This window comes from Filicampus tigris, chromosome 1, assembly GCF_054856515.1.
Source record: "Filicampus tigris isolate MCC_2025a chromosome 1, RoL_Ftig_1.0, whole genome shotgun sequence".
NCBI classification, from domain to species: domain Eukaryota; kingdom Metazoa; phylum Chordata; class Actinopteri; order Syngnathiformes; family Syngnathidae; genus Filicampus; species Filicampus tigris.
The window spans coordinates 21,521,292-21,546,438 of record NC_141217.1 but is presented as its reverse complement, the minus strand read 5'-3'; the positions used below and the strand labels follow the sequence as shown (position 1 = coordinate 21,546,438).

General features: G+C 40.6%; 1 long non-coding RNA gene across 4 annotated transcripts in view; it reads right to left on the bottom strand.

Annotated features, from left to right (window-relative positions):
- The window catches only part of LOC147153244 (uncharacterized), a 138,388-nt gene that overhangs the window by 32,442 nt on the left and 80,799 nt on the right, over nucleotides 1-25,147 (bottom strand). The window contains exons 4-6 of one of the 4 annotated variants that reach the window (XR_015086259.1): nucleotides 2,459-2,649; nucleotides 1,788-1,895; nucleotides 868-949 (exon numbers count right to left, since the gene is read on the bottom strand). The exons of 2 other annotated variants lie outside the window; for them this stretch is intronic. This is a non-coding gene — a long non-coding RNA (uncharacterized LOC147153244). The remainder of the gene's footprint in view (nucleotides 1-867; nucleotides 950-1,787; nucleotides 1,896-2,458; nucleotides 2,650-25,147) is intronic. One more of the 4 variants, XR_015086256.1, reaches the window with a different exon arrangement.

Genomic DNA, 25,147 nt, shown 5'->3' with positions numbered 1-25,147 from the left:
TCTAGGTTTCATTTCATCTGTCCGAAGTATATAAGATAGCTCTGAACCTAAGCTAGCTAGGTTAGCTCGACAGTTTAGCTCACCGATCGCTGGTCAAATACTTCATGTCGGTTCTGCATTTCATTGAGAAGTCAATAAAGTCATAGATTGAACACTGTAATCTTGAAATTATACCGTTTAAAACAGCGGTCGTTATTTAAGCATACACATTAATACTTAAGAGTGAGTACATAGAGTCTTTAAATACAGTCCACGCAGAGTTATTTTTCTGTTCCTGTGGCAACTCCCCTCTAAACTAATGCATGTCAACTTCACTCAACTTCAAAAAGTGACAACCGACAAAGTGTACAAAGTTATTGCATTTCCTTCACCCATTTACACACACTAATTAGATTTGGGGAACAGATTGACACCTGAAACAAAGTATGTAGGTTTTAAATCTGATGATTATACATGTTTACGCCCTCATTCAGCATATTTTAGTATTTATCACAACATTAACAATATGCCTCTCATATAAATGTTAGATTGAAAAAGGTAACATTCATTTTTCTAAATAATTCAAGAGTAGGCATTCATTTGATCAATTAATTGTTTTTCTTGTTATTTTTACAGATGTAAATGTTGATTACATTGATAGAGATAATGTTGGAGTAGGATCAGGAAAAAATATCTTATCATTCCAACACGTTTTACTGAGCAAGATTTTATGACTTATAATAAGTAATGACTACCAAGTGGGTATTCCGTCCCTGGGTCAAGTAATTGCTTGATATTTGGCGGCAACTCAAATTGACTTGCTTGATTTTTTTTTCTGCAGTGACTTGGGACTTGCTTGAGACTTGATGGTTACGACTCGAGACTTACTTGTGATTTGCACATTCTGTATGTTACTTGCTCCCACCTCTGACAGAAACCTTTGCAGATTACGCGTGTTCCATAAGGAGTGCTAAAAAAATAAAGGCAGCATTAGCACACATCTCATCATACCAAAAATTGTTGCTTGTGCAGTTCCAAACATTTTCATCAGCACTTGCTGGACCCTATTCTAGCTGACTTTTGGCAAGAAGTGAGGTACAACCCTGGACTGGTTGGCAGTCAATCGCAGAACACATAAACACAACCATTCACACCAACTTCAATGAATCTAACATGCTTGTTTTTGGAACGTGGGAGGAAGCCAGAGTACCTGGAGAAAACCACACAAGTACAAGGGGAACATACAAACTCCATACACCAGAACCACAAGGGTTAGGATTATCTGGTGATTTTCATGTTAACCATAATTCAGACCACACTTTTCCCCTTTACCTTCAGTGGTACCCTTCTATGGCGAATCAACAAATAACACCAGAAAACCTTGAAAAGGCAAAAACACAAGTCTCTGTTGATGTCTTGCATGATGATGTTTTTGTGTGAGCATTGAGTCATGTTTTTTTGTCTCCCAAAACCTACTGGTCCTGTCCTAAATCATAAGACTTCAACGGGCATGCAACTTCAGGGACTCTACTGTTGTTTAAAAGCAGGACAGCAGAAGATGAGCTTTTAATGTGCAGAGATCCTTTCCGTGTGCCTGAGCAAGTGGAGAACACGTTGCAGCGCCGGCGGTCTTTGTCTCTCTTCACCCGCAGACTTGGCGGCCATCGTTTCGCGTTAGTATGACGGTCAATCAAATGGCGGGGGCCCGTCTCTCGTCAAGGTACAGTGTGTGATCGCCAGTGATGGGATGCGGGCAAATTTGCACGTCCCCCGGAGAGAGTGAGCCCATGTGAGGAGGAAGGACTCACCCGTCATGTGCAGCGTGACTCAAGTGGGTGACAGCAGTTGCCATCAAATGTTGGTCGACGTGCGGTGATGATATATAAACAGGGGAAAACATGAAAGTAGAGAGTTACCTATAAAGATGGAACAAACTTGTCAGGAAGTGATGCCACACAAAACGATTTCAACCACTGTCACGCATGACATCACAATGTGAGAAGGCAGTTCAGCATGCATCAAAGAATTAGCTCACTTGTTCTTTCATTTTGCTTTTTCTTTGGCTTTAAGTGGACTTCATGCAACTCTTACTCCAAAATAATGTGCATCCTCAGCAAAGCTTGTTCATGAATGTAAACAGAGAGGAATATACAGGGAGTGAGCAGACTCTCAATTAAAATAGTCATGACGCACATCTCAGTTGTAACCATGAGCCCTGTAACAGTTATTTATAATTCCATTATCTAAATATTATTGTTCAAAAACAAAGACATTGAACAAAACTGACATTGATCAGTGTCTTGGAATAAATGTGTAATGTGTATTCAACCATCTGCTGAGACACTCCACTGCATGAACGAGATTCTCTGTGCTGCCTGGGTAAACAACTAATGTAGGAAGGCTTAACAGTCATGTAAAGTGGTGCAATATTAAGATGTTTCTACCGAGGCCTTGCTGGGGAATGCAAAAAAGCAATAACCTTCAATTTTGAAACGTAAGTCTCCAAATATCCTCCCAGAATCCCCTGCGTTTTCAACTTTTATGACAGTTGAGAAAATGTACTTGCTGCTCCGGATCATTCCTGAGTTTAATCATCACCCCCAAGTGAAGCCACTCTCATTGCCATCCTTCCCCAGCTGGCTCTTGGGAAACTTTGTCAAATCTTTTGACCTGTAACACAATGAAATGTGAGGCAGGTATTGCGGCACTCAGCAGCGGCAAGGAAATTAGCAGAGAGGCAAAACAGTGAACAGGGCAGGGGGGCACAGAGCTGCAGCGAGTCAAGACGGGGGAGGGGAAGGGAATATTTTCTATGTCACTGACGTCCCACATTGTCCCCAGAAAATGTCAGTGTGCCCTTGGGACTCGGCGCTCTGGGGCGAGACTCATCTGTCTGAGCGCATTTACCAAGATGCTTTGTGGCCACGTCCCGAAAAGCCTGGAAGCTTCTCTCCTGCACTCTGCCCACCGACACCCCTCCGACCGCTGTGAAAGACGATGGCCGCCATACAACCAGGCAGACAGCACCGCACTAAACGCCACCGACATATGTGTTGTTTTAGCAATGCTACATGGATAGCATATTACTCGAATGCCATTCAGTAGAGCACGGACGTCCGCCAAAAATGAAAAACGAATGTGGGGTGTTTCATTTGTATCTGTTTATCTAGCAGACTACTTCCTGGTTTGTGGAGGATGATGAATAATAGGAATTCCTTTATCTGCATCTTTATGCTGAGCCTTACCAAAATGTAAGGGCTTCTTCTTTGGCCTAGCCTCACTTTTCTATAAAGTTGATGCTAACTGAATGTGCCCTGCTATTTCCTACCGTTTTATAATGCCAACATGACTGCTGAGAAAGGTCATTACAACAACAAAGCTGCTCTGCAACCCAACTGTATTATTGAGATAAATGTGAGATAAAAATGAGATACAACCGCTACTTCGCAGAAATTAACGGGGCATCATGGAATACATCTGAATATATTGTTATATATATTTATTTATAGTGCCCCTACTGCAATGGCGTAGCTGGACTGTATTCCACATGGGTTTTGAGTGCAACCCCACATTGCACACACGAATAGAGGACAGGAAAAAAATTCCCAAAAGTAAGGAATAAGTAAGCCAAGAATAGACCATGACCAAACTTATGTCATCTACGCCACTGCCCCCTTAACATGCTTCAAAACCCACCAAATTTTGCAGGCACCTCAGCTATGGGTGAAATTGCCATACCATTAAAAACCAAACTCAAAACCCCAAATTGTGCTCTAGCGCCCCCTAAGAATAAAAACAGGCAAATTCCCTATAACTCCCATTAGGGATGTCATGGACACATTAAACAAATACCTAAATGTAGGGCTCGATCAGGGTTATTATAGTTTTGTAATTTTAATTATAGTTAGTTCATTTTGTTTTGAGTTTTGATTTTAAATTTTGTTATTTTCAATTCGTTTTCAAGGTGGCTTTGTTTGTTTTTATTAGTTGTAATTTTTTTTTTTTTTTTTAAGTTTTAGTATTAGTTTTCATTTTGTTTTCTTAAATTGTTTGACTTGTGTGCAGGATTTCAAAAAACACCATGGTAAGTATTGTGTAGTATAAATTAAAAATATTTTAAAACATTTTGATAATACAGGGTACAGTTTAACAGTCCACAGACTTTGAATTATAGTAAGTGCAGAGCATAATACTGCTTCCAAAGTTGGATGCATGCACCCACATAAATAGCTAGGATGTCTTGTGTACCAAGTTGCCAAGACCTACATTTCATACATTGACAAGTCCCAGCTAAATTCAACTGGAAATTTGCAATGCCCCCTTCAAAGTTAAAGTTCAGACCAAAAAGTCACCTGTTTTTAAACATTGTCTCCCCCAAGGGCATTTGTCGTATCAGCTTCAAACAAGCAAACAAGAGAGAGTGAAGCTTTCTGATTAAAGTTGGTGAAAGAAAAATCTGAACGGTCCCACGGTTCTTCTTGTTTACCTGCTCTGGCTGTGCTGCTGCTCGGACCCGTGTTGTCCCTGACCTAGCTGCTTTCGCCACGACAGAAGAGATCTGTCAGTTTTGTGCATTTGGCTGCTAACTTTTTTTTCATTTTTGCCCTCCGTTTATCTGCACCACACATCTCCTTTTCTGTTCATGTAAGCATCTTAGCAATTGCATTTGCAATTTTTTTCCCAGAAAAATAACAGTCGCCGTCTGCTAAGACAATCACATTCAATAAACGCATGGATCAATTCAGATTTGTGTGTGTGTGTATGTGTGTGTGTGCTGGAGTGTGTGCGCGCTTTTATCCCCCCAAAACAATGCATGACACAGTCTGACGTTCCACTCTGAGGGTCAACCGCGGCAACAATACATAAAAAAAAAAAGTTTGACCACAAGAGGGCCCATGGGTTTACAAAACCCACCAACCCCATGTCATCTGCGCTACTGCCCTATACTCCAGCAGCCACCACTGCACGGACAAACACGTACACTTTAAATTCCAGAGATGGGCACTTTACCCTATTTTGCCGGTCCGTCCTCCGTCCGCGACATGGGAACCCTTCCGTCATCTTCCCTCCGTCCTTATTCAAAAACAATAATCGCCCTCCGACCCCGTCTGTGCATGTCCTTTCGTCCTTACATATCGTCAGTTATAACAGTCAGTTATAATATAATGTTTTTTTGCAAAACGTCTGCATTATAATGCAATAAGTTTTCAGTTTTTTATTGCGTTATTTCGCAATAAAAATAATTATTGCAAAATAACGCAATTTTAGGAGAAAAATGAAAGACTTCCACTTCCGGGTCACAGCTCTTTGCTTAGTCCGTCCTTTTTAAAAGACTTCTTGTCCTCCGTCTCCAAAATGGGAGAGACGTTCTGACCCTGGGACAGAATGTCGATATCTGTTAAATTCTAATATTTGTTCCATGAAATTATATCAATTTATTCCCAAAACTCTGTTCTCTTCATTCCGAAGCATTTCTCTTGACTGTACTGCTTCCAGTACATGTATGTGGATGTTATTTATGTATTTATTTTTTGCCACTCAGATTTTAGCCTCTATGTGTTGCCATTGCCATGTCAACATAACCTGCCCCTGCCTTTTTAAATGTGCCTTCACAAATCCAGAGCATTTGCACTCGATGACATCAGATTTTTTTTTGTCCTCCAATTGGTTGGTCAGAGCAAAACTTGTTACAGCAAAACACATCTGTAAACATCTGCACACGTAAACACAACATTTAGCATAATGTACACTATTTAAATGTTTGTTTTTGTCATGTCATGCTTACCATAATCCTTCCTTCATACCGTGTATGTAGTTTAATAATACAGTACATCTTTCTATGTATAAAAATGTTATTCTTGGCTTTGTGCGGATGAATACAAATCCTAACATTTGTTGCCGAGAACTAACCCGCATTAACTCTAGTAGCCATTTAAAACCATATTTCGTTCCTGTTTGATTAAATATAGGTTTCGTCCAACTACACTGTGTTTGTGTGTTTATATGCTGGCATTCTACCCCCAACTTTCAACATTAAAAAATTCAGTGTCCTAAAACAACCCTTAATTTTTGCTACACTGAGAAAGCCATTATGTCTAGAGGCAATAATTTAACGAAAGTGTGAATACCACCTGGTTAAGTCAATACAGCTTTTGCATTCAATTTGGAAGAGAAGTTGGAAACTTCATAGCTCAGACCAGCAAAAGTTTCATGGAATGACACTCGAAGTTGACGCTTATACTTGTCAGTGTCTATAAACCATGACTAAACTAAACTCATATCTGTATTTAATTGGTGGTATGATCGTCATTTACCAAAGCTGTAGAATGTACTGTAATCAATGTTTTGTCTTTTTTGTTAGAGATCGGTTTGCAAGATTACAATACAACAATATTCTCTATCTGATTAGCGCTAACAGGGAGTAAAAGTTATAAGTTTAAGATTTAACCTTCGAATCAAGGGTCCAACGTGGTTCTCACTCTCGCCTTATACCCAAGAAAAAAATCTACCTGTTCCTATTCCCAGACGGATTAATTCCCTGATGAATCCCCTGAAGCAGTGATGTCACCATTTGCATGGCACGCCATTGTCAGAACATCCAAAACACGCCGACTCCCGGAATGGCTTGTGTTCATAAATTAGTACATGAATACAAAAATGCGAGTAATCCTCTAATCTAGCGCATTTCTGTCATGCCGAGAGGCGAGAGGCGCTAGCTGGCGAGGATTAAAGCAGCTCATTAGAGAGAGGCATCCATGATTGAAAAGAGGCCGAGAGCTCTTTTCTGTGTACCAAAAAGAGAAGACAAAGGAGCTCAAGGAAATGAACGCTTTTTATCAGGCCTGGGCAGAAGCCTCGCTCTGTTGACTATAAGCCCCAGACACGACATCGGTTGCATCGACTCGGCTCAGCGACGAGATTAAATGGCTTATTGACTGCGACAGGGCCAAGGCATCAAAAAAGTCCAGATGTCGCGAGTCACCTTCAGATGTCAGCCGGCTGACAGAATCTTTGAGAATGCAACTTCCAAAATAACTGTTCAAACAAAGGAGACTGTACTCTTTAGCTCCCACTGAATATGGCTGTTTTGCCGCTGAAGCACCATGAAGTGAAACAGTAAGACTTTCGAGGAATGACTTTATTGAATACTGAAATGCCATCATTTTCCCTTCAGTACCACTCTGAAAGATTGATAAAGGCCACTTAACAACTGTGTCACCACTGAGGGCAGTCAGGCCGAGCTTAGAGATGTGATGTGGGAGTAGTGATGTGTTGCCCTCCCTCTTTAAATCTTTACTCTGCTTCACAACAAGCCAGTGAAGCCTGTAAGGACGAGCATAATAGCTTGCAATAATTGGCAAGAATTAATATTTCATAATCCATTTCAATAAATATGAATGGAAATAATCTTATCCAGTGGGGTACCGAACATGTAATATTCAGATTTTTTTTTAAAGACTCCACACATAACCAGAAAAAACAAATCACCATGTGTTCTTACTGCTTTGATAATATGTGGTGTACTCGAGATTACCAACATAGTGTGCACATCATTAACCCAAACATTATCTCTGCTGACAATGGTGACTTCCCTCCCCCAAACGGGATGTCTGTCATTGTACCAAAGCTGACCTGTAGGAGACAGCATGGTGCCACAGGGCATACAGACCGCCAGAACATACGAAGAAGAGAGAGTAGTGGTTGAAGTCCTTGTAGTAGACAGAAAAAGAAGACAACGTTGAAGTCAAAGAAAAAGTTTCATTTACTGTCATGGCAACTTTATTTTGGTATGCACAAGGACGAGGAAGCATTTTAAAGGGACGGTGGGGCCGAGATGGCCCATGTTTTCACAAGTTCATTTTATATATTTTTTGATCAGGAAAATAAGAATTGTCATTTTCTATTTTATCAATAAATTTGGGAGAAATTAGGAAATAAGTGACTCCGTGAATAACGCCTCTTGTTAATGAGGGGAATGGCCGCGCCCCCTACCGTTCTATCCTTGTTCGGTCGGAGTCACTGGAGGAACCGATTACAAACTCTTCATTGGAAATCATTATACTTTCATTGCTTATAAAGTCCAAAAACGGTGATCAATTGGCACCAAGATTTATGTGGACATCCTTGCTAATGGCCACTTCAACATATCAAAAGGATTAACCTCTCCATGGCTGATTTATATGAGAATGAGGAAATGTGGAAGTGAGCAGAGGTACTTAGATTTATGCTGGGACGAGCGCACACTACTTCTTCAGGGTATTGACAGAGACTGAAGTGGGAATGAGTGGACGTGCACATTTACTTGTATGAGGAATGCCCTCAGTTTTTCGACCGACAACACGCCGTCCAATAGAACGTAACAGCCGAAATGGTGCGTTCCAATGCAGCCACACTCGGTTGTGCAGTCGGATGCGCACGTTCAAGACACTCCTGGTGTTCGATGAGGTCTTACCTCACTCTGACGCTGATTCACTCTTGCGGCTTGTCATGTTCATCAATTAGACATTTCATAACACAACACCAATGAAGAGGAAGACACTCAGTTCCTTGTTACCAGCTCACGAGGAAAGCGGAGAGATTGCACCATTTCTGCTTCCCGCTGTCCTCGTGAGGAGAATGCTCCATACGTTCTAACCTTATCTCTCCGTAACCTCTATTTATTAACTTTCAGGAGTCCCTGGTTACATGGGTGTTTCCAACCTAAGGGGCGGGGAACTTATGCAAGCCATTGGAAACACTTGGACTTGTGTGTGTATGTGAGTGAAAGATTACTGTCCATGCGTCATAATTACGCCAAAGCATTACATCCACAACCTTCTAAACATTTTCAGATGTGTCAACAAGTCTGCTATTGATAGATATGAAGACGGAAGCAATTTCTTCATTGCGAGCACATACAAGAGCGGAAGCAATATCCTTCATTGCAGGCAAATATCACATTAGTACTACTTTAGTACTGATGTCATTTTTACATGCAAACCTATTATATAAGTGCCAATGTTAAGGTCACCCAAATGTCTCTTTAATCCATCAGGATTGTATACCTTTGCTAAAAACGGGACACGGGATTCTGGTTAAGGTAAGCAAAATTTTAAAGTAAAACTTAAAGAGTTAAGCAGGCTCTCACGCAACAGTTCAATAGATTGCCAAATAAGTGCAGCTGTGTGAAATGTTAAATGTATGAGTGTAAAGCTGTTTGAGCAGCAAGCCACTTCAGTATGATGTAGATAGTGCACCCTATTTACCCTTTTAATCAAATTATTTTCATGTTTCTGTTGGACCTTTTTTATTCCTGGATTGACAATTGATGGACCAGCGGATCTTTGGTGTTTACTGACGGAAGCGCTTTTAAAATAACATGAGGGATTAACAGACAGACGATTACAGTTTGGTCCGGCTTGAAAAAATGACGGACTGACGAATGACGAACGGGTACCCAGGCTGCTGACGGATGACAAATGACAAACTTTAGTAAAATGCCCACCTCTGTACCTTACTCTATTGCACTTGCACACTGTACAGAGGAGACACATTATACAAACACTCGACACAACCAGTTGCTCCTCTTTTTTTATCCGGCAACTACATTGGCTTCAGGTCGCTTCCTAATCGTCTATTGTACCGTCCATGCCTTGGCCAGTTACCTGTTAACTACACAGACAAAAGGATTTGCCATCGTGAATATTAAACGGATTTAACATTCACGATTGTCGACGCCAACTAATTGTCTGAGCAGACAATGGAGGAAAAATCACTGTTAACACATCCAACGCCACAAGATAATCACTCAGGATAATATGTTAGGAACATTTGATAATCACGAATATGCCGATTTTGATCAGAAAAAGTGCAAAAATGCTCTGATTTAGCGGAACTGAGGGGGTTGAATTGTTCTGTGAATTTAGAGGCAAATTATTCCTGGAAATCTTTCCAAATTGTAAAACCTCGAGGGTATTTCATTGACGTACTTTATGGTCGCCGAAGAGGTTTAATAATATATATTAATAATGTATAAGGACTGAGTGGCATCTCTGAGGGCAAGGTAGAATATTCCAGTGCATTTTATCTGGCTCTTGCAGAAGGTGAAGGTGTCGTCTGCAGCTTGTCAATATGCTCTGGTCATACACACTGTGACATTTGATTAAATAGTTTATTGATTGGCAGGTGGGCTGGCAATACGGTCGTCACAATGCAGACTCACTAGCTTGCTGACCCGACCTGCCTGGATCAGTGCTCCATAAATCAAGAGCACAATAGATGCAGACCCAAGACTTGTTCTTCCTCCCCTGCAACCTTTATTCGAATTTAATTGGAGTCAAAGTTAATGCACCGTTCGCAAATATGGAAGCACCAACGTTGGGGGTGCCTCAATGTGTATGTTTGCGGAAGACAAGGTACAGTATCGCGCCGATGTTGAAAATGTACTTTTTTAATAAATGTGTACAAATAGTTGGGTCTCTGGAGTGCCTGCCCAACCATCAAGTGGAAAATAATCAACCAAGTGAATTCATTATCTTTCTACTTGTCAAAATGCTGTTCTTCTGTTTTGCACTTTCACCCGACTGTTACAAAACAGTAGGGCTAATTAAGGTCATAACCACCCACAGTGTGGTTCTTTAAAGAACCACGTCGAGCCAGCACCCGAGGCACTTTCGTGGTACACACCACAGATCACCATTATGGAAGAGCTTTACCTTCTGATGATAATGCTATAATACGGTTCAGCAATGTTGTCTACGTGGAGTGGAGGGTATTTGTGTTTGGCATTGTCATACGCCACACCACCACGTGAATTGCCATGTGTATTTTGTTGGTTTGGCGATGAAATGCTGCCTCCACAAGAGATCTTGGAATGGAATCTCAATGATCACTGATTTTAAGTGTGTCAATGTGTTAATGTCGGATCCTCCAGTGATGGCAAACAATCAATCTGATTTTGACTATAGAACTGTAAATGTGACTGTTTTATTGCATTTTCTTGGAGGCAAAAATAGGCTGAAAAGAAACACAATGGATCTTGCAAGCAGTCTTGGCTGTGTTTGATGGATGCAGCAGCAACTGCCAGGGCAGCCTCGCCAGCCAGACATCATTTGCCTAATGTTGTGTGGCCATTGCTGTTTAAATGACAGAATATCACATCACAGCTTCTTTCTAATGGACCACAGGAAAAGCATCCACTGTCTGTGAAACGAGTGTGGACCACAACGGCCACATGCCCATACAAACCGGTAGACTTCTCTACAGGCAGAAGAGTGGTTTTGTGGTCAGCACGTCAGCGTCAAATTTGTTCTTAGAACACCAGAATATTTTCTTTCGCTCCAACCTTGATGTTGAGCGGTTCATGCTCTCCACGCTTTCCTTCTTTTCAGCTCTTCAGCACAAAAAGTCAAAGTATAGAGTAGCTCCCTGGCCCCGAACCTCCTCTTCACCACCACTCCAATTTTTTTTGTATTTACTTTTAATTTGTATCGATTTTCCTGCCTGCGCCCACAATTCTGCTGATGTCACAGAGGTGAAGGAGCATTACAATATACAATAGCAGGTCTCCTCTCTTATCGAGGAAATGAAAAGCAAATGGCACCTTTGTCTGGGACGTGAGCTCGTCCAGGCGGAAGGGCTTTGAGGTGCAGGGGTGAAATTGAAAAGGTTGTGAGTTCACATCCCTGGACAATGACAGCCTCTCTGCAGCTTCCTCTTCAGCAGCTCACAGGAGATTAGAGGAGCATGACAGATAAGAAACAGCATTGGCTAAATGTTTTTTTTTTTTTTTTCTTAACGGAGGGGGACAGATCGAAAAAGCTGAGGCGGGCTAGTTAGCCGGAGGACGACAAATAGACAACGACAGAAAGGCAGAGAGGACACAAAGTGAATCATTCACGGCTGACCTTGGATTGGATTTGTTGTGCTTCAAAGATAAAACAGTCTGGAAAAGATCAATAGCAACAAACAAAACATCAGAGCGCACAGTTTAACGAGTAAATGATACAACTTATGGTCAGTTGGGTTACAGTAACTGCAAATGCATTCCCAAGAGCAAGACAACTTTGCACTTTTTATGAGCTAAATCCACTATTCAAATGCATGCAGTCAGCCCGTAGCACAGGAGAAGCTTTAGGGAAATGATGGACCACAGTGAGACGAAGGCCACCGTGTGCACTTCCATTCTGCCGACATCCTGCTGTTCCCCGGAGCTCATCCTCTGAGCTCACTCTGCGGACCACTCAGCCTCCAAATTGAAAACGTAATGAGCCACAATTGTCATTCCATCAGCAGTGCAACACAAACAAAGGAGTCCTGCAGATTACAGTCAAAAGGGCTGCATAGCAGGACACTTGGTTGAAGTTGGCCAATATTTTTACAATCGGAAAAAAAAAAAGAAAAAAAAAATCGGTGTAAAAATTAATGATTGATTTGTTGAACATATAAACAGGTAACAAAGATGTGAAAATAAAAATTTAAAAAAAAGGAAAAGGGCATCTCGCATTTTATATGTTCAAAGGGAGTAGGAAGAAACAGAACTTTACTTACTCGCGTCATGTTAAAATACTGATAGGTTATTCATATTCGGTGATACATGCCAAAACTTTTCTTTTGACATTTTCTGTGTGATTTCCAACATAGTTTTGCATTAATTACAACACTAAGAAATTCAGTTTCATTTACTTTCTTTATTTCATACCGAACTGTCCATGATTTTGACTTGGTGTTTAATTTGTCTCGTGCCAAAGACTATAAACTTTCCTTTTTTGAATTCAAAAATAATGTTTAAGTGTCAAAATTTTTTAAAATATATTTTTGTAAATGTGTATTTTATAAATCTGTGATAACCATTCATTAACTATACAAACAATGTTTGAATTAATTTTGTCTACTGTACAGTATAAAAACGTCTTAACCGCTCTTAATATTAACACTGCTCTTAGCTTGAATGATGAAGGTGTATTAAGTGGCTCGTGTTTTAGATCGTTGAATGCAAGTTAGCTGACTTCTACGTAACTTTCTGTGAAAATGTGTCCCCTTCTTATCTCACGTTGTAATTCCCTGAACATCCCTTGTTGAGGCTGCTCTTTTCTTTGGACTAAATACTGCAAAATGAAAAAGCAAAAGCAAAACAGAGAGACAATTATTGAATGCTCACACAACCGAGGCCACGGTTAAAACTCAAATGTATGTACCTTTGGAACTCTACTTTTCCTTAAAATGATGGTCACAATCTGCATTCTAAAATGTGATGCCAACTGATAAGATTTGAAGGCATATAGAGTATGAAAAAATATGCTTTCCAAATTTGCTTACCATGCAGATACAAATGTCGCACTTCCACCACTGCAGTCTTGTGCCACCCTATTACCGACTTTTCTGTCACAAACAGCTGCATCTCATTACTCTTCCACTCGACTACTAAGGAACTATGTGGATAAAAAATGCCCAAGCACTTTCCATCTTGCAGACAGCCAATCAATTACAGACAGAGGAGAGAAGTAACAGAGGGAATGCAAGCTATTAAAAATGCATTTTATTTGCTTTTAAAAGGAATTATTCAAACTGAGCTTGTGGCTAGTCTGCCCACCAGTCTGCATCCTCCGGTGGCCTTGCACCCACCTGAAGTTTGAATTAGACGCTTTTAAATGACAGAGACGCCCACAGGGCCCCTGCACTCCCAAGGTTTCAAAGGCCCCGGCGACCTGAGAGCTGTCGGCTGTCAGGAAGGAGACAGGAGCGTGCGGCGGTGAGATAACCTGCGCGGTACAGAGCCCGGAGTCACGTGCCTCTTTGACAGGCTTATTAACGGGGAAACGCAGAGGAAAAGGCGCCTATCGGTCGAGCGATCTGGGGAAAAGAAACCTTCTCTTATCACCAGGACACCAGGGATTAAAGCCTGGCTTGCTCTGATAAATTAATTATTCTCTTTTATCTGCCATGTTTAAAGACTGTTAGACGAACCCACCTCAAGCAGTGGTGCTGGACAGACTACAATTCAGAGGAATAAAATGTGTCTCTGATGTACGCTTGAATCTCTGGATGTTTTCTAACCTTACCTACTCCAAACAGACAAACCAAAGGAAAACACAGAAGACAAAGTAGTTCGATGAAGTGTGCATTTTCTATGGCAGCAACAGTGTGTTTCACGACAGTGTTACCCATGCAGGCAAAGGACACCGAGTCTCAGAGCTAAACCTTAAATTGAAATACTCATGCCAAGTATAACACAACATTATAAACAGTCTGCTGAAAGGACATACAACAGATATCAATCTTCATGGATATGAGCTCTTATTTTGAAATGACAGTCAGTGCAACACTCGGGAGGAAATAAAAGCGAAGAGGAAAGCTGAAATGTGAAATGATAACAGAAAGAAGTTGCGGTATGATTTGCTGGTTCAAGAAAAAGAAAACAAAACTGTCTCCCATGCGGAGAAAGGAGAGCCTCATCAAAGAGTATCTGTCTGGATCTGTTTTAAACACCTGACAAACACCAAACTAATATAAAGAAAACGGATATGAGAAGGTGATCAGAGTTTTTTTACGAACATTCCCCGCTGTTGATAACCTTTTATCGAGCTAAGGCTGAGGCCAATCTTCAAATAACTCAACAGTTAAGAACCGTGAGGGAAATTTGTATTAGTTAAAGAGCAGCAGCTGGAAAAGGCGATTAAAGGCTTCAAAAGTCCACGACAGATCAAAGAGTTCAAACTTCAAATAAACGAAATAAGGATCAAGATGACTTGCGATATGGCTAACGAATCAGTTGAACAATTAAAAAGAAAGAGAACAGTGGCCAAGTGTTTTTTTTTTTATAATTCGGAAAACTGTCTGCTAATAGACGAACAGTGATTAAAACCAATAAAATGTTCCGACGTTTTGCTTGAGATCCATGAAAAAAGTTTCGAGATGGGAAAGATGCAGTCTTGACGGAAAGCTAAGCTTGAAGAGGTTTTAACAGACAGTGACCAAATGGTTGAGGAAATCAAGAACATTTTTCAAGTCAACCTTTGGATGAGGTATGGGAGATGAACTGGTATCTGCATTTGTACAGAAGGAAAAAAAAAAAACCTGTGGATTGTGAAAGCAAACCAGTAGCAGGATTGATAAAGAGCGATCAAAACTCTGTTGATCTTGGAGCTCCAAAAATCACAAACTTGAAAGCAGGAAGTGACCTGCTGGACATGAAAAGGGATGAATTTGTTAGAGCACAAAAAGTTACTCTGGAGAATAAGCATTTAGCAGTTAGAGGTGGAAAAGCATAACCTGTTGGACAAATATAAGGGTGAATAAAAATTACCCCCAAAAAATCCAGTATACACACTGAAAATATGATGATTGTCTCAATTTATTCACCAGTTGAGCTGAACTAAGAGAAATTGGATAATTTCCTGTGGCACTTTCCAAAAAATTTCAATAATACTGCTAAGTGACAACATTTTGGTTCAATAATTGTGATATTGAACCCTTTTTCAACTCTAGATTCGTCAAACTCCACATGAATGACAAACTGCCCCATGATCAATTACTGACAATAGTTGAACTTCATCCTAAATCTGAAACGCAACTGGACTACACTTACAGCGATGGCTCTCTATTAGAAAAAGAGCTCATCAATAGAAGAACGAGCTCGTCCTTAATGCAGGTACACGTTCTGCCCCTGTCACAAACTGACCTCTGACGCCCTTGAGAAAGCTGCTTGATGTCTGTCGGCAGCACTGGCCCTCAGCTTGACTGGGGCAAAGTTGTCCCATGATTGACAGGAAGGGACGATGAGGTCTGCACTGGCCTCTGTGCGATAATAACCAAAAAGTAAGTGCCTAGAATACGAAGAAGTCTTTTGTATTTTATTCATTCTAACGGCATGTGATGTCAGTGTGGAGCATTATGAGAAGGCAACATCAATCTAGTGAAGGTAATGAGGGTGGGATAATTTTGGGGGACGAGGGAGCTCAATTGGAGTGGGGAAAGGTACGTGAACTCCCTACATGATAAACTAAAGGGGAAAACTAATATTTGGCCATACATAGTGGGTGTTCTGCGTTAAACGGCTGGAGATCACTGTTAAAAATATAATCATATTTATTGATCATTTACAATACAATGCCATTTTCTTTATTAAAGGGATAAGCTACTGTATTTTTTTTCACGGTGATTTGAAAGTTTATATGCATTTTTGTTGTAATGGATTTGAAAATATTGTGATTTTTTTTTTCTTTTAGCAACTTTAGCAACAATTAAAAAAAAAAAAAAAAGATCTATTATACTACCATATGTATCTATTTATCAAACACATGACAGGATGGCCCGGATAGTAATTAGTATTGATAATCCGTTGATCCTGAAGGGATTTAGGGACACCGTTTCAAACCAAAAAAACAAATGAGTCCTACAGAAAGATATCCTCCTTCGGATGAGGAAGATGCGGTGCCACTTCCACTTCCAGGAGGCACAATATAAGACGCTCACGCACTGTGAGGGCATACCTCTACTGTACATAAAAGCCTAAACAAAAATTCATGCAAATCAATGCTTTGTTAAGATTTTGTTAGGCTTTTATTTTGAAGTTGAAGCGGGTTGTCAGCATGTCACAGTAATAGTGTGAACAACTGTTGTGGCAGCTGGCTGGACGTGTCTTTTCAACTGAACTTACTAAGTTAAATAAATAAATAAATACAGTCCATGCAATGTAACTGTGAATTTGGCCTTCCCGTGCCAACCTTCATCTTTGTTTTGGTCTCCCTCATATGGAATTTGCACACGCAATTGTTAATAACTGCCCTGTATGAAATGACTACACACACGGCTCCTGTATCCTTTGTGGGAGGTCTGTGTGAATATCCTTTTCATGGCAGACAAACGGCAGTTACTTTGGTCCAAAACCGTGCAAAAATCTGCTATACAGTATGGAATTCTTTGTTTTTTGACATATTTTGTTCAAATGAGCGTTGTCTATGAGGAAATGGCTTGACACACTGTTCACTTCCTCAGATATGGGTTAGGGAATATGGCTCATTCGAATGACAATGTTGCTGTAAAAGTGCAATAAATCAATATACAATTGTATTTTTTCATCTTTTAGGTGCTTTTCCCAGCTAATCACATACAATAATTACTACCAATCACCTCTTAAAGTTACACTTTAACTCATTCACTGCCAGACATTTTCAGACCGTCTTTTACCCTAACGGTTGAAAAAAATTTGAAAAATATATAAATAAATTACTGGGATTGAATGGCTGGACTGTGAAAAAAAAAGTAAATTTGTCAATGGCAGTGAATGAGTTAAAAGCAGGTAACAAAAAACCTTGCAGCAGTTTTGGGGGAGCTGGAACAATTTCATGGCATTTCAATTAATTTCAACAGGGAGAATTTATTTGAAAGATGTGTAAAAATAATTACAAGCTTAGTAATGGAACGAATTTGATCCATGTTATTGCTCTATATTCAATGAAGAAAAAGTAGTTTTGAAATCCAAACAAATTGGCAAGAGTCCTGAAACAGACTGTATTCAATTTTGGAGGTTCCCACTATACAACCTAATTTGATTATCTCTTAAAATAAATTCTAAGAACAACTTGGAGCCCTAAGTGCACCATCTTAAATTTATATGGAGAAGTCATTTGGTGCCTGGGAACAGGTCACATGGGCTAAACTGCACTGTAAATAATTTAGGATTCCATTAACATTTAAATGTGACATTGATTTGACTCCAGCAAAGTTGTGGAGGAAAAGAAGATACGGTTGTATCGATCAAATGTAGTGTATTTAATGGTCTTTTTAAGGAGGGGTGGGTGGGGTCCATAGGGGGCTGCAACGCGGTAAAACGCCATCTCCCATTTGTGGACATGAGGATGCTCATAATCCTGAAGACTTGTCTGCAACCTTTGTACCTCAACAGAAATAACCTTTCCAAAGGCCACAGGCAGAGTAAAACTAAGTCAAACAGAGTATACTCTATATATGTGTGTGCGTAGGCGGGTGTGTAAGTGTGTATGTGTGTGTTTTCTACAGCTCTGTGGATCATCACCTACAAACAGACAGACTTTGTAGGCCAGTTCACCTCAGCGCCATATAAGGCTCTGTTTGCAGAGACAAAGACCTTTTCATTGGACACGGCTGCCACTTGCATTGAGGTCAGTGCATTCACAAGGCCTCTGTGGTTCTTCATTGTGCACTTAAGATGTGAACTAGCTCCGAACACTGTGATGGTTGCATATTAGGATGGAAATAATGAAACATGCGAGGTCAAATGCCCCTGAAGTCGTATATCTCAGAATTTGATGGGGGGGAAAGACTTATACAGCCATACAGTACAGTACTTTGGTGTAGAGATCGACCGATATCTTTTTTTCAGGGCTGATACCGATTATCAGTATGTCCTCACGCTACGTATCGATGTCTATCAATGTCTAGTTTCAAAATTACAGTGTTCAATCTATGGCTTTATTGGCTTCTCAATGAAATGCAGAACCGAAATGAAGTATTTGACCAGCGATTTGTGAGCTAAACTGTCGAGCCAAACAAGCTAATTCACAGGGCTATCTTATATACGTCGGACAGATGAAACGGAATTTGTCGATGTTGTCGCTCTCATCTTCGAGTACAAAACGTGCATGTTGCTTATTGTCATTTTATCGTTTTCATCAAAACCAGAGCAGTCCATCCCGGGGCCAGACCGGTCGGACCGTCCGGATACGCATTTTTGGGGCGGGGGGTGGGGGCTGACAAATTTTTAAAAAGGGCTGGACTAAGCATAGCCGTAAGTGGATTTCAGTCCGGCCCACTAATCGGCCCTCATGCGTGTGACGTGATCACGAGGCGGCCAAATTTAATCTCAGCCTACTCGGTGAAAGGCTTCTTTTTAGGCTTCTTTCTACTCCTGCGTCGGCGCGAGCGACAACTGCCACATTGATTCATATGACCGGCATTGTGCTGTTGGCGACAGGTCTGCGACACATGCCACGCGCACATCAGGAATTGTTGCTGCTCTGATCGGTCCATTATGTCACATGTTGCGATAACATACAGTTTCCCACACGGAGAGGATGCACCACGCAGCTCGTTGCTGCTGCAAAGCAAACAAGATTGACAGCGGCGTGGGTAATATGTCACGTATGTGTGTGTAAAGAAGCTACTCACCCACATTCCCCCTTCCAGATTGTTTTCGCAATACAATTAAATGCATCATTTAGTAATCTCGGTCCCTTTATGGTTGTAGCAAGCACGATATCCATTGTTGTCGCAGTCTTTTTGAAGCGACGCCTCCCGACTTGGAACGTAACTGTTTTAAAAGAACTTGTGTCCACGAGTATAGTCAAGCTGCGCATAGCACTCAAGGATGACGCTGGCACATCAGGAATCACATCAAGGTGGAGTTCATGCACTTCTCCTGGCGTCATCCCTACTTCCGGAAATACGCCGCAGCAAACCTGCTTTGTAGTGGTTTGCTGGTATGCTTTTATTTTGAAGGTCGGGAAGTGTAATGGAGGGGAAGTGTGGAAAATAAATAAGTAACTTGTTGAATGCTTGCAGACTTCTTGTCGTCTGTGTTGCCCGCAAATAATTACACATACATATACGACAAAACCAACCCCAGGGCTCGCAATGGAAGTAAGCATATGCAGCTGGGTAAGTACTAGTGGCGCCTTTGAAGCACGTTTGAAGCGTGTCCACAGCAGGTTTGAATAGTAAATTAGCCAGCTAATGATCTTTAAATAAACCTTTTCCGGTAGCATCTCTCGGCGGCATGCATGTTTTTTTTGGGGGAGTGACCATTTTTATGAATAAGGGCGGGGGTCGCGGCCGGAAGTGTACCCAGACCAAGGGTGGAGGGTCGCAGCCGGACCGGCAAAAAAGGGTCAAGTGCCAAGCTCTGATCGAAACAATCATCCTTAAATCCATCTCCACATCTTTTTTTATCTCCACAATTGACAGCCAGCAACACATCAGTAACACTAGTGTGTCTAATAGGGTGTCTACGTGTTGATGAATAGAAGCAACTTTCGAAGCGCACATCACTTCATCTCATTATGAAATAAAATGGTGCGGGGGAGGAGGTTAGTTTTGCATGACCGTGCAAATAGAAACACTACAGTCGAAACGAGCTGTTCGGACAGTTTTCACAAACTATCCCACACCTAGTTACATTACGTTACTGGTCCCAAACCAGTGTTTGCTAGCTAAACTGAAAGGTTGGCTTACCTCTCTGTGGGTTTTGGAATGAAAATGAAGTTAGATGTTGTTGTTATGTCTTCATTCCATGAGATGCAAACCATGCATTTTTCCATCCATATTGTCAACATCATGGACAAAATAATCCATTAATTCAAATAATTATCTACAAAGTTGCTCCGACGCTGTTGGTGTTTACGTGGCCAGTTCACACTAACAAATGACGCTGACTGGGTTAACAGGATGGCGTAAGTGAAACAAAAACCCTATTTTTCTTTCTTTCCTTGCAAATAAGGAAAACTGTGTTCAAATGCAGATTTAAAACTATAAGCAGGATGACTTGTCAAGTCATGAGGTTCAAGTCTAAGTCAAGTCAAGTCACTTATATACCAAGTCTCAAGTTACATCAAGTCATTCGCATTTTTTTGGCATTTTTTGGCATTTTTTCGCAAGTCCTAAAAATAGCAACTCGAGTCAATTCATATGACTCGAGTCCCCCATCTCTGACTATTTCATTGCTTGTTTTTGCACTCGGTTCAGTAAACAGTCATTATGCCTGCCAGGAACTTAAAGCAACAGACAACTGGCACCAAATACCCATTTCAACTTCCACAATTGACAGGGAGACCAGCGTACCGAGTCAAACAACCTTTGTTGTCATGTGCATTTTTTTTTTTAATCTATTTTGTATCTACATTATTTTATTGTCCTACAATTTCAATGCAAATGTTCAATATCCTTGAGAATTGGAAGATAATTTCACTTGCTAAATAATAATTGCAAAAGGTTTTCATTATGTTGGCTCTAATCATCAATTGTATCAGTGGCAATAAGAAAAAAACAACAACGATACTATTGTTTATCGTGAAAGTTTCTGGGAATTGCTACCTTGACGGGCGTAAAAGAGGCAAAGAAGAATATACTCAGGAAGTTAAGTAAAGAAAGCAGACTCACATTCAACGCACATTTAAGCATCACCATACACGGTGCCACTTATCAAAGGTCCGGCAGGTGAGGCACTTACGTGGAAGATTACGCCCTTTGGAATTAACAATTATTTTTATTTTCACTACGACCTGTGCAAAAAACGCCATTTCAAATCTGAACAAATTGGAGATGGAGCAGTGTCCCACACAATGAATTGTTTTGACTTTAGAGGTTTTGAATTTGAATGTCAGTAATGATGGGTTAATCTAATCTCAGTTCTATAAAAAAGCATATTTGTGTCAGTTCAGTGGTGCTTCGCAATACTATTCAGACCAATCATCTAATGAGTTATTTAACTCATACATTTATCTCGCACAAAATAATCAAGTAGTAAAAAGGCTTTTGGGGCTTGATGATGTGGTGAGTCATCCGCCATCTGTGATATTGCTTTCCATTGGGAGGCCAGTTTGACAGTTTGTTTTGTTGTTGTTTCTTCCACTGACATTTCATCAAAAGCAGATCAGTTTTTTTTTCTTTCCTGGGTTATGAAAAATGTTTGTCCAACAGAATCAAAATTATGACTCTGTGTCGTAGATAACTTTGGGAATTGAGACTTTTATGGGGAAAAAAATCAGTCAAGATCCTGCAGAATGAGTTGATTGTGTGACATAATGAAGCCCGGCAACAACGTTTTTAATTAGTTCCTGTGTCTGACTGCTTATTTATCAACGTGACTATCGCCAGTCGGAGAGTTTGTTGACATTTCTGTTCTTTGATTTTGTTGCTGTACCTGCAAAGTTTTGAGACTTCAGATTGTGATCCGGTCGTCCACGACTGTTATACCAGTTGCTATCCGATTAAATAGAGAATATTAATAGTATATTGACTGCTATTCTGAGAAATGTAAAAACTATTGCACAATGCCTAGGAGTATCTTCTTCACATCCATTGCGGAATAAGTAAGGTATATAAGTGAACGGTATAGAAAATGATCTGAAGTGCTGTTCCTAGCAGTGAAGCTGCTGTCCGTCTGTTTGAGAAAGAGCTCCTTTGTTGCTGCAGAGTGCCGTGGAGAGGACATGAATGATTGTCCAAGATGAAGAGATGTTTGCTCAGTGATTTCTGGTCCCTCACTGACTCAAAGGTCTCCATCTTCAGTCCCATGGTGTCACCAGCCTTCTTGATGAGTTTATTGATCTTGTTTTAATCCGTGGCACTGATGCTGCTAGCCCAGCAGACAACATCAACGTAAATGGTACGTCCACTACATTTCCCGCAGATCAAATTTATGGACCTCTATTGAATAAAAATATATAAAAAACTGATTTAATACCCAACAACATTGTAGGATTTGTATATTATTCTAGATCACATCCAGACTGAGCCAATTAGCTGATTTAAAAGTACAAATTAGTAAAAGTTTGTAAATGTTGCAAACCTGGGTAAACAAATCAATGTCAAGTAAATTTTCTCAGAATAATCCAAATGGATTTAGTAATGTTCCGAACTACCAATCAGTGATGGCTTGGTGGCATGATGCAATGTTGTCATGGGCACAGTTTGTTGGCCATTTTCACAATAACTAGTTAAAATCACACGTGATCCTGGGGGCCTGAAGGAAGGGAAAGGGGGAGCAATATTTGGTCATGGTCCCAGTTGCACATTCCCATAGCTGTAACGGCTTGCACAATAATCATGCCCGTGGCCCCAGTTCCAACCGAGGCGCTTGACCACAGATGGCGCTGACAGGTTCCTGTAATTATATTTGACTCTGCACTAATATCTTGTCGGTGTGTCATGGAGGGCCGAGCGGAGACGTCCTATCTCGCTGAGCACCTGAGCAGCCCGGCTTATTACGGCGCCGAAGACAGAGCGAGCAGGAATACCTTTAGCCTACAGAAAAAAGGTGGGTCCCCAGCGGGGGCAGACAGTTGTCATTCCCCATCAACTCGAGCTGCGTGAATGCCATATAAAGCTCAATTTGCGGCAGAACCTGCCGAGGACCTGGGGAGTGACAATCATCAGTGAGGTCTTCCAATCGGGCAGTTAGGGTTAATTTACTCTAACCTGAGGGGGGTGCCAGGTTCCCTGTTGTCATTTATACAGGAGGCTCCTGGAGCATATGACTACTTCTTGCAGAGGTAAGCTATATTAGAAAATGGACTTCAGGCATCCCACTAACCGGCTAGCCTGTCACGCTAACCCAATCAAGACGGTAAATCGGTGAGCAGATTGTATCAAAGTAATGCCAAGTTTGCGACTGCATTTCTATAAAAGATGTATTATCTCCCCTTTTTTAGATAAATCACTGACATTTGGGATAAATGGCTTTGGGGGATAGCCCCTAGTTTTATTGCTTATCTCAAAGAACAAGATACTTTTACAGCATTTAAATGAGAAAGGCTCGTGAACTCCTGTTGCGTGGAACCATAAAATGTCATGACTTCTTCGCATTTAATCCATCAAAAAAATATTTCCATGACTTGACCACTGTTGCTTATCGAAATACCCGTTAAAGTAATGCTGAACATGCGGTGTAGTGCGCAGTGGCTCTTTCAGGATTAAAAAAACTAACAAAGCCAAGGAATGCTCACTTGTAACGCAACTATGAATATGAAAATAGAGGTGAAGATGAAGCAAGAAGTCTTCCGTGCCCTTTATGAACTCATCAAATGCAGTCGTTCCACATTATTTGATGCATTTGTGTTAAAAATAAATAAATTTAAAAAAATGATGCGCTTTGCAGTTTTCTCCCCGGGGCTAAAAATAGCAAGCCACGTGTCATTACTGGCATCGAGAGCAGATTCAGCAAATAAAGAAGAAATGGTCAGCGCACCCTGGTGAGAGAATGGCATCCTCTGAATTCAATTTGTCAATTCATGTAAAACACTCACTCAGTCAGGAAGCAAGGACAAGAAACAAATCATGCAAATGATGGATAGCCTGATGTATTCAGTAGCTCTGCGTCACAGAGTGAAAACACGGAAACTGATTCATTTAGCATTCCTGTTTCAAAATTAAACTTTTGTTTTTAATTCTCAATCGAGAAATAAAGACTCAATGACGGCTGTCTACTTTCAATTAGAAACACATCCCTTATTTGCAGTGGGAAAAATTAAAAAGATCCACTTTCTATCACATTGTAATATGATACCTGATATTGCCAGGCTGGTAAAATTAGTGCCTCCGTAACGTTTAGATCTGCTTTAATATGTATGTATGATTTCTTTAATGCACCAATATGGAAAATGTGCTTACAAACCATGACCTTTCAAGGCATATGGTGTTTTTATTTTTATTACTATATTTGCATGATTTTATTACAGTATAGTTCAATACGTTTAATTCCTTTTAGCAATAATTGTAATCTGCTATGTTTTTGCACCAAAGCATCAATGCACTGTGCTTGTTTATGTTATACACGGTCTTGGTCATAAAAGGTGACTCTGATTCTACATATTTGGACGCTTTATGTCACTTGATTGGTTTTGAATTTCAATGTGAATAAATTCAGCTCAGAGCTGCCTCTCGGTTAGGCTTATTTCGTTTTCAGTTGTGAAGACAATTGTTGGAATTTATTTTTACTTGGAATAAATATTTTATTGTGCCAAAACATTTCTTGTGAAGATATCATCTCGGATTAGTGTTTTGGTATACTGTCAACGAAAATACTATACAATGGAAGTTGAATGCCCCTGAGGTTGTTCATTTCTGAAATCAACTATAATTTTGATGGGGTAGGAGAAACATGTCATGCACAAAAATTTTCCAGTGAATCCTGGAACAGATTGTGTTCCACTATAACAACAGTGTGGCCATGGGGCCATTTGGTACCGGCCATGCAGATAGGTTGGGAAAAAGAGGTTGTTTTTTTTTTGTCAGGCACATACACTGTACATCCCAAATGGAAGTATACGTCAGCACGCTCCATCATTGATGAATGTTTGCCGCTCCGCGAAAAATCTGTACTGCCATGGACTGGTTCCAGGCAGAAAACAGGTTGAGGACCACTGCACTATAATATACAAGATTAGCCTATACTTTGCCTCTCATCTAACATCACAAGGGATAGGCTTCAGCTCAC